This window comes from Micromys minutus, assembly GCF_963924665.1.
Source record: "Micromys minutus genome assembly, chromosome: 22".
Classification (NCBI taxonomy): domain Eukaryota; kingdom Metazoa; phylum Chordata; class Mammalia; order Rodentia; family Muridae; genus Micromys; species Micromys minutus.
This window is the reverse complement of record NC_137957.1, coordinates 6,606,788-6,614,668: the sequence shown is the minus strand read 5'-3', so window position 1 is coordinate 6,614,668 and position 7,881 is coordinate 6,606,788.

Here is a 7,881-nt window from a genome sequence, read left to right as displayed (position 1 = left end):
GAATTCAGATCCCCCAGAATGCTCCTGGCCTCTGCAGACAGAAGGCACTAAGTGGTGTGAAGGTTTTACATACAGGCAAATCGCTCATAAGACATAAAATAAAAAAATAAATGAAAAAGTATATTAGTGGAGTTATTGATGCTTCTGATATGAAAGCACCCCAATCCTTTAAAAGGTAATAAAGAGAGACCCCAACTTCTGCCACCAGGGTTCTCTCTTTGGAGTCCCTGCTGAACTATCTGCCTAGTCCTAGAGGCTGAACTATATTCAGAACTCCCATCATGCTCTTGTCTGTCCGTGACTCTAATAACACCTCTAGTAAAACCTCTCGGGCTGGACAGATGACTCAGTGGTTAAGAGCACTGACTGCCCTTCCAGAGGTCTTGAGTTCAAATCCCAGCAACCACATGGTGGCTCACAACCATCTGTAATGAGATCTGATGCCCTCTTCTGGTGTGCCTGAAGACAGTTACAGTATACTTATATATAATAAATAAATCTAAAAAGAAAAAGGAAGAGCTAGGTGTGGATGCTCACAGTTATAATCCCAGCACTGAAGAGAGTCTGGGCTGCAGAGGAAAAAGAAGAGGAAGGGGAAGAAACGTTAGCATCTTCTGGGCTGACAGAAGAGACCATCCCAACAGTCAGAAGGCCAAGGAATGGGCCTGAAGAGAAACCATTGGGTTTGTTTTATGTTTTCTTGTCATGTTGAGGATGGATCCCAGGATACCCAGAATAACATGTTGGAGGCAAGGATAGAAATTATGTGGATGATGTCTTGATTTTGTATGAACCTTTAAAAGCGTGAGAAATAAATCTGCACTGTCTAAACTACCCACTTTGTAGGATTTGTGAGATACCAACTTTATATACTTGGTGGGTTTCTCCTCCTCCTCCTTCTTCTCCCCCTCCTCCTCCTCTTTCTCCTCTTCCCCTCCTCTTCCCCTCTCCTTCTTCTTCTTCTTCTTCTTCTTCTACTTCTTCTTCTTCCTCCTCCTCCTCTTCTTCTTCCTCCTCTTCTTCTCCCTCGTCCTCTTTCTCCTATTCTACTATTTCTGGCCTTGTAAATCTATACAACCAAAAACTCCACTTCTTCATTCTAGGAAAAGCTCTTACAATTAATTATTTCTCATTTTCTTTTTTTATTTTTAAGTTTATTTTTGAAACCTAGGATCTGTGTTGATAGCTGCTGTGGGGACTAAAATCATCTTGATACCCCTCCATATGGCTTCTCAATACACAAAGAAGAGATACTTAGACATATTTCAATTTTTATTTTAAAACAGTAGTAGACTTGTTTCGCTGAGGTCTAGGAGTGCTGCAGTGACCAAGGTCTGAGGCTGGTATTTGAGCATCATTGTCTTATCAAGAAGGAAGTCATTAGAGCTAGCTGCCTGAATAACGTCGATATTTCTATAAACTGTATTTTCTTATTTTGTTTATATAGGAGTTCTGTGCACCACACTTGTGCCTGAGGGGCCAGAGAGGGTGTCAGGTATCCTGGAACTGGAGTCATGAATAGTTGTGACCCAGGTCCTCAAGAAAAGCAGCCAATTCTCTTAAGCATGGAACCATCTCCCGAGCCCCATGAATAATGTAAAGACTTAATTTTTTTAAGTCTCATGTTTGGGACCAGTTGCAGTAACACATGCCTTTATTCCCAGAGCTCAGGAGGCAGAGGCAGAGGCAGGCAGATCTCTGTACATCAAAAGCCAGCCTGGTCTACAGAGTGAGTTCCAGGACAGCCAGGGCCACACAGAGACATCCTATCTTAAAAAAAAAAACAAAAAACATGGCTGAAGTGATGTCCTGGCTTTGCTTTTTTTTTTTTTTTTTTTTTTTTTTCCTTCGAAGGCCAGTTGAAAGTCATCAGGACTCACTTGGGATGAAAGGAGCCTCTGGCCTGTCTTTTACCTGTTGTTCCATTTTTGTGAGGATAAATCAAAGGCTTTGTCTAACTAGGGCTTCTCTCAGCGGTACGGAGGAATCCCCCTCTGTGTTGACAGCCTCTTTGTAGATTGGACATTGGTTAGAATTTACCAAATGGAGTCTCATTTCCATGGTCTCCGTGAACAAGAGAACAGTTACAGGACATCTCAAGAAATGTGTCATTCTCCCAGGGACTAAGTTGACCTTACAGAGGAAAATATTCTTCCTTTTAACCCCTCTGACCACATCATATAGGCCTCCAAGCACAGCTACTGACCATCCAGAAAGACAGTTTAACCAGTCTGTTACTATGAACTACTGTAATATTTACATAAAGATTGAACAAAACTCAAACACTTTCAGTTTTTGTTGTTTTTTTGTTTGACTCAGAGGTTAAGAGCTTATATCTGTCTCTGCCTCCTGAGTACTAGAATTAAAGGTGTGAACTACCATCACCCGGCTATTCCTTCAAAGTTTGTAGATACACACCTTGTAGCCCAGAAATATTACTACTAGTTTAACATGATTGCCTCTAGATTCCAAGCAAGATACACACATATTCACTGTGGGATTATTTGAAATAAACAAACAAAACAAAACCACAGGAAAAAAAAAAAAGAGCTTGTGTCTGCTCTTCCAGAGGACCAGAGTTCAGTTCCCAGCACCCATGGCCAGGGAGCCAGGGGATGAAGAGATACAGAGATGCTTGTAGCCAGCATAGGAGATGTGACACTCTCCTCTAGCTGCATGGGTACCTAAATACAAATAGTACACACTCATACACACACACATACACACTCACACATATATATACACACTCATACACATATTCACACACATACACACATACATACTCACACATATAAACACACATACACACATACACATACATTTACACACATACTCACATACTCACACACACACACACACACATACACACTGAACATATAAACACATATATACATACTCATACACACATATACATATATTCACATACATACATACACACATACATACATACTCACACACATACACACATATACACACATACATACATACATACACACATACACACATATACACACTCATACACACATAAACATACATATACATACTCATATACACACTCACACAAACACACACATGCAGACACACACACTATGGGCACCCAAACACACATGGTAAACACACACACATTGTCTTAGATAAGGAAGGAAGAAAAAAAGAAAGAAAGGACTAGTGTAAGTACAACTTTCCTACTTGAAATTAGTAACAGCTAAGGCCCCGAGATGGCTCAGTGGGTAAGGATATTTGCCACCAAGCCTGCTGACCTGAGTTTCATTCCTGGGACCCATATGGTGGACAGAGAGAAACTACTCTGGCAGTTTGTTCTATAAGCTCTGCACAGGCACCAGGTCAGTGTCCCCAAACAAACAGAAAACAAACAAATACAAGCAAGTAACCCATAGACCACACCTACCGAAAAGAATTTGAAATAATTACAGGGTCAAGAGTGCTTTGGGGAGTCATGTGAGTTCATGTGTGTCTGTCTGTGTTGACACAGGATTTCTCACCCTGACTGAGAACACCACAGGAGTCACTAAAGACCTGCTGACAGAGGGTTTTTGACTTGCCTGATGCCGTGCATAATAATTACATACCTGCCTATGTTTCTGAGCTAGCAGAAAAGATAAACCAATTTTAAGAATCAAAAAGAGGGATGCTGGGAAGGCTCAGCAGTTAGAGCTCCTCGCTCCTACAGAGGACAGGAGTTCAGTCCCCAGCACCGGTACAGGGGGCTAACAACTGCCGCTGTCACTAACAACTGCCACTCTAGTCCCAAGCGAATACACACCCTCAGTGACCCTCCAGCCGGCCTCCTAAGTGTCCAGGTGACCAGTGGGTACTTCCTTCTGCTCCTTTCTTGGTTGATTTAGGGTGGGGCAGTTGATGAAATCTTAACTCAGAATTTCGGTTAATTCACGGTTGGTAGATTATGTGCTTCTGAAATGTTCGTGGGTCACCTGGCAAACAGTTGTTTATAACACTCTTATAGTCCTTGTAGTGAGGGGAGAGCTAAGACCTCACATCATAGCCCAGGCTGGCCTGGGACTTACTCTACAGCTTGGAGCAGGGCAGCAATCCTCTTTCCCCAGCCTTCAGGATGGAAGGAATGCAGACAGGGGCCACTAGGCCTGGTGTTTTTATAATCTTTCTAATTTCGGTTAAATAGATACTAAAGTTCCTGCTTCATTCTGATTTAAGTCATTTGAATCCTCTCCCTCTCTGCCTCCCTCCCTTCCCCTTTCCCTCTCTCCCCTCCTTCTCTTTCTCCATCTTCCTCCCCATTCCCTTCCTCCTTGCCATCCCCCTCTCCTCCCCTCCCTCTTTCTCTCCTTCCTTCTCCCCTTCCCATCCCCTTCCCCTCCCCCAAACCCCTCTCCCTCTCTTTTTCCCTTCCCTCCTCTCCAATTCCCCTCCCCCTTCCTTTCTCTCTTCTTGGTCATGTAGATAACAATGTGTTGATTCTGCTCAACTTTTTCAAAAACAAGCTTTTGGTTTCACTGATTCTTAACGCTAGCATTACTTCCTTCCTAGTACTGCTTGTGGGTATAATCTTTCCTGGGTGTTTCATGTCCTCTTCTGTTTTGTTCTTGAGAGAGGGTCTCAGGCACAGTCCAGACTGGCCTCCGATTTCTGCAGAAACACTTTGGCTGAACCCTTCCCCGACACACTGACATGCTTTCTTGTTCCTTCTTTTAGGAATTGTGTAATTTTTTTTTTTTAAGGAAAAAGGAGCTCATAAATTTAATTAAGAACATAATCAAGGGTCTGGAGGAATGGCTCAGTGTTTAAGAGCACTAAATTCTCTTCCAGAGGACCCAGGTTCAATTCCCAGGATGCACATGGCAGCTCACAACTGTCTGTAACGCTAAGACCTGACACCTTCACCCAGACATGCATGCTGGCAAAACACCAATGCACACAGAATAAAAATAAATTAATGTCACTTATTTAATTTTTTTAAATTTTTTAATTACAGATGGTTGTGAGCCACCATGTGGTTGCTGGGAATTGAACTCCAGACCTCTGGAAGAGCAATCAGTGCTCTTAGACGCTGAGCCATCTCTCCAGCCCCTGTTGTTGTTTTTAATTTTTTAAAAAAACTTATTTAAAAAATAAAGAATATAATCATAAATTGTTTACAAGAAATGGAAACAGTGGCATGCCTGCCTACAATGCTTCAACACAGAAGAAAGAAGCAGGTCACCACAAGGAAAAGTCACCACAGCTGGGGCAAGGTCACCACAAGGCAAGGTCACCACAGCCAGGGCAAGGTCACCACAAGGCAAGGTCACCACAGCCCGGGAAAGGTCACCACAAGGCAAGGTCACCACAAGGCAAGGTCACCACAAGGCAAGGTCACCACAGCCAGGGCAAGGTCACCTTGAACTGCAGAGGAAGACCTTGTCTCAAGATGATCACAACAATAATGAAGTAAACAAAGAGGCAGTGGAAAAGAGGAAGAAGGGAGAGAAAAACAAATTATAAGGATGATGACACAAACGACTCCTTTTTCTGAGGATGGGGAGAGACCGGCTACATAGCCCAGGCTGGCCTGGAATTTGATGTGTAGCCCAGGCTAGCACAACTCAGAGGCTTTCTATCAGAGACTGCTAGCTTTCTGCCTTAACCTTAATCAGAAGATACTGAGAACCTTTCTCACTTCATCTATAGGTCTAGTGTAAATGCTAGGACAAGCAGACATGGTGGAAAGATCCAGTATCAGAAGGGATAGGGAAAAACACAGTTTGTCAGTGTGGGCAGAGGTGAGGTGGACAGACCCTGGTCCAGAAGAACTGGTAAATATCTGTAAATACCAGAAACCTACTTTTGTAAACCATAGTTTTCTGGCTTCCAAATGAAAAGTGGGATTAAAACATTTATTCAGATCACGAAGACACCAAAGCTCATGAGATGCTTACACTGCCCACATGAAGCTTTTCCTCCTGAATCTAGTGAGAGCTCCCATGGTTTTTCTTTTCTTCTTTTTTTTTTTTTATTTTTAAAATTTATTTTATGTATGTGAGTACACTGTAGCTGTCCTCAGACACACCAGGAGAGGGAATTGGATCCCATTACAGATGGCTGTGAGCCATCATGTGGTTACTGGGAATTGAACTCAGGACCTCTGGAGGAGCAGCTAGTGCTCTTAACCACTGAGCCATCTCTCCAGCCCTATAGCTCTTTTTTCTTAATATGTATTTTAAAGATTCTTTTGAGAGTATACTATAATTACATCACTTCCTTTTTCCCTTTCCTCCCTCTAAGCCTTCTCATACATTCCTCCTTGCTCTCTTTCAAATTCATGGCCTCTTTTTAAAAAATTAATTATTGTTATATACGTACATGTGTATGTGTATTCGTATATATTCCTAACTATAACCTGCTCAGACTCTATGTTACTTGTCCATATGTTTTCAGGGCTGTTGACAGAAAACCCATTTGTGCTCTTCCTTGAAAAAGGCTATTTCTCCTGATATCAGGACTCTTCAGTTCCCAGTTCTCTGGTTGAGGCCTCAAGAGCTTTCTCCCTTCTCCACTAGTGTGTTTTTTGGTCTCCTTGTTCAGTTCACACTTAGGTAGTCATGCTGGTGAGACTTTGTGTGTGTAGTTTTTGACATTTCTAGGAGACACAATCTCACAGCAAACTCCCTGGCCGCGTGGCTTACGACCTCTCCACCCCTTTTTGCAATGTTCCCTGCTCCTTAGGAGTGTTTTGCAGATGTATCTGTGGAGACTGGATTTCACAACTCTGCATTTTGATCGACTGCAATTTTTTATAGTGATCTCTATGTGTGGCAAAGAGAAATCTCAATGGGGGTGGGGGGTACGGGTACCTTTGGTTTAAGGACAAATATTTAGAATGTTGCTAGGGACTATGCTATTCAGTCATGTGCTACAGGTAGATTTCCTTCCAGATCCATACCTCACTAGCCCTATGTAACTGGCTAGGTTTCCCTACCAAGCTTGACTCCCCTCACAACTTCTTGTTTGTTTTTTGAAACGGTTTCTCTGTGTAGCCCTGGCTATCCTGGAATTTGCTTTGTAGACCTGTTTGAGTAGGCTTCAAACTCAGAGATCTGCCTCTGCTTCCTGGGTGCTGGGACCACCTCCAGCCGGTCCCACAACTTTTAACAACACAAGTGAAAGGGTGGAAGAGATAGGTTAGTGGTAAGGAACACTGGCTGCTCTTGCGAATGACCCAGGTTCAATTCCCAGCACCTACAGAGCAGCTTACAACCCTCTATAACTCCACTTCCAGGGGATCCAACACCCTCTCCTAGCCTCCTTGGGTAGTGGGCACGTGCAGCGCACATACACTGGAACAAACACTCAGACACATAAGATAACAACAAACATATCTTCACAAAAGACAAAGCAGAAATATTATGGGTGAAGATATGCCAGTAGATTTGAAGCCTCCAGAAACCCCTCTGGTAGGGGTCAGCAGTCTACATGTGGCAGACCCCAACAGACTCTGCACACGGCCCAAATTAAGACCAGGTGACCTTCATGGAGGATAAGATCAGTGTCCTCACTGTTGAACCTTTCTGCTCTGGCTTATTTGCAAAGGTGCTGGCCAGTGTCAACATTGCCTCATCTGCACCATTGGGTTGATGGGTGTACTCTACTGGTCAGTCCAGCCTCTTCCGCCTCAGTGGCTCCAAATGTCTCCTCTATTCGTGGAACAGAGAACAGGGCAGAACAGGAGGATTGAGAACCTAACAAAGCTACCAGGGGCTTTTACTTCTCAATGGCTGGACTGTATGGTAATCTGGGTTCCCCCATAAGTGGGTGGGGATAAAACAGGGAGGTCCCTCTGACCTTGAAATGACAGACCAAGCTTGGAGGTAAGTGATGGATGGTGGAGTCCACTGAATCTTGGGC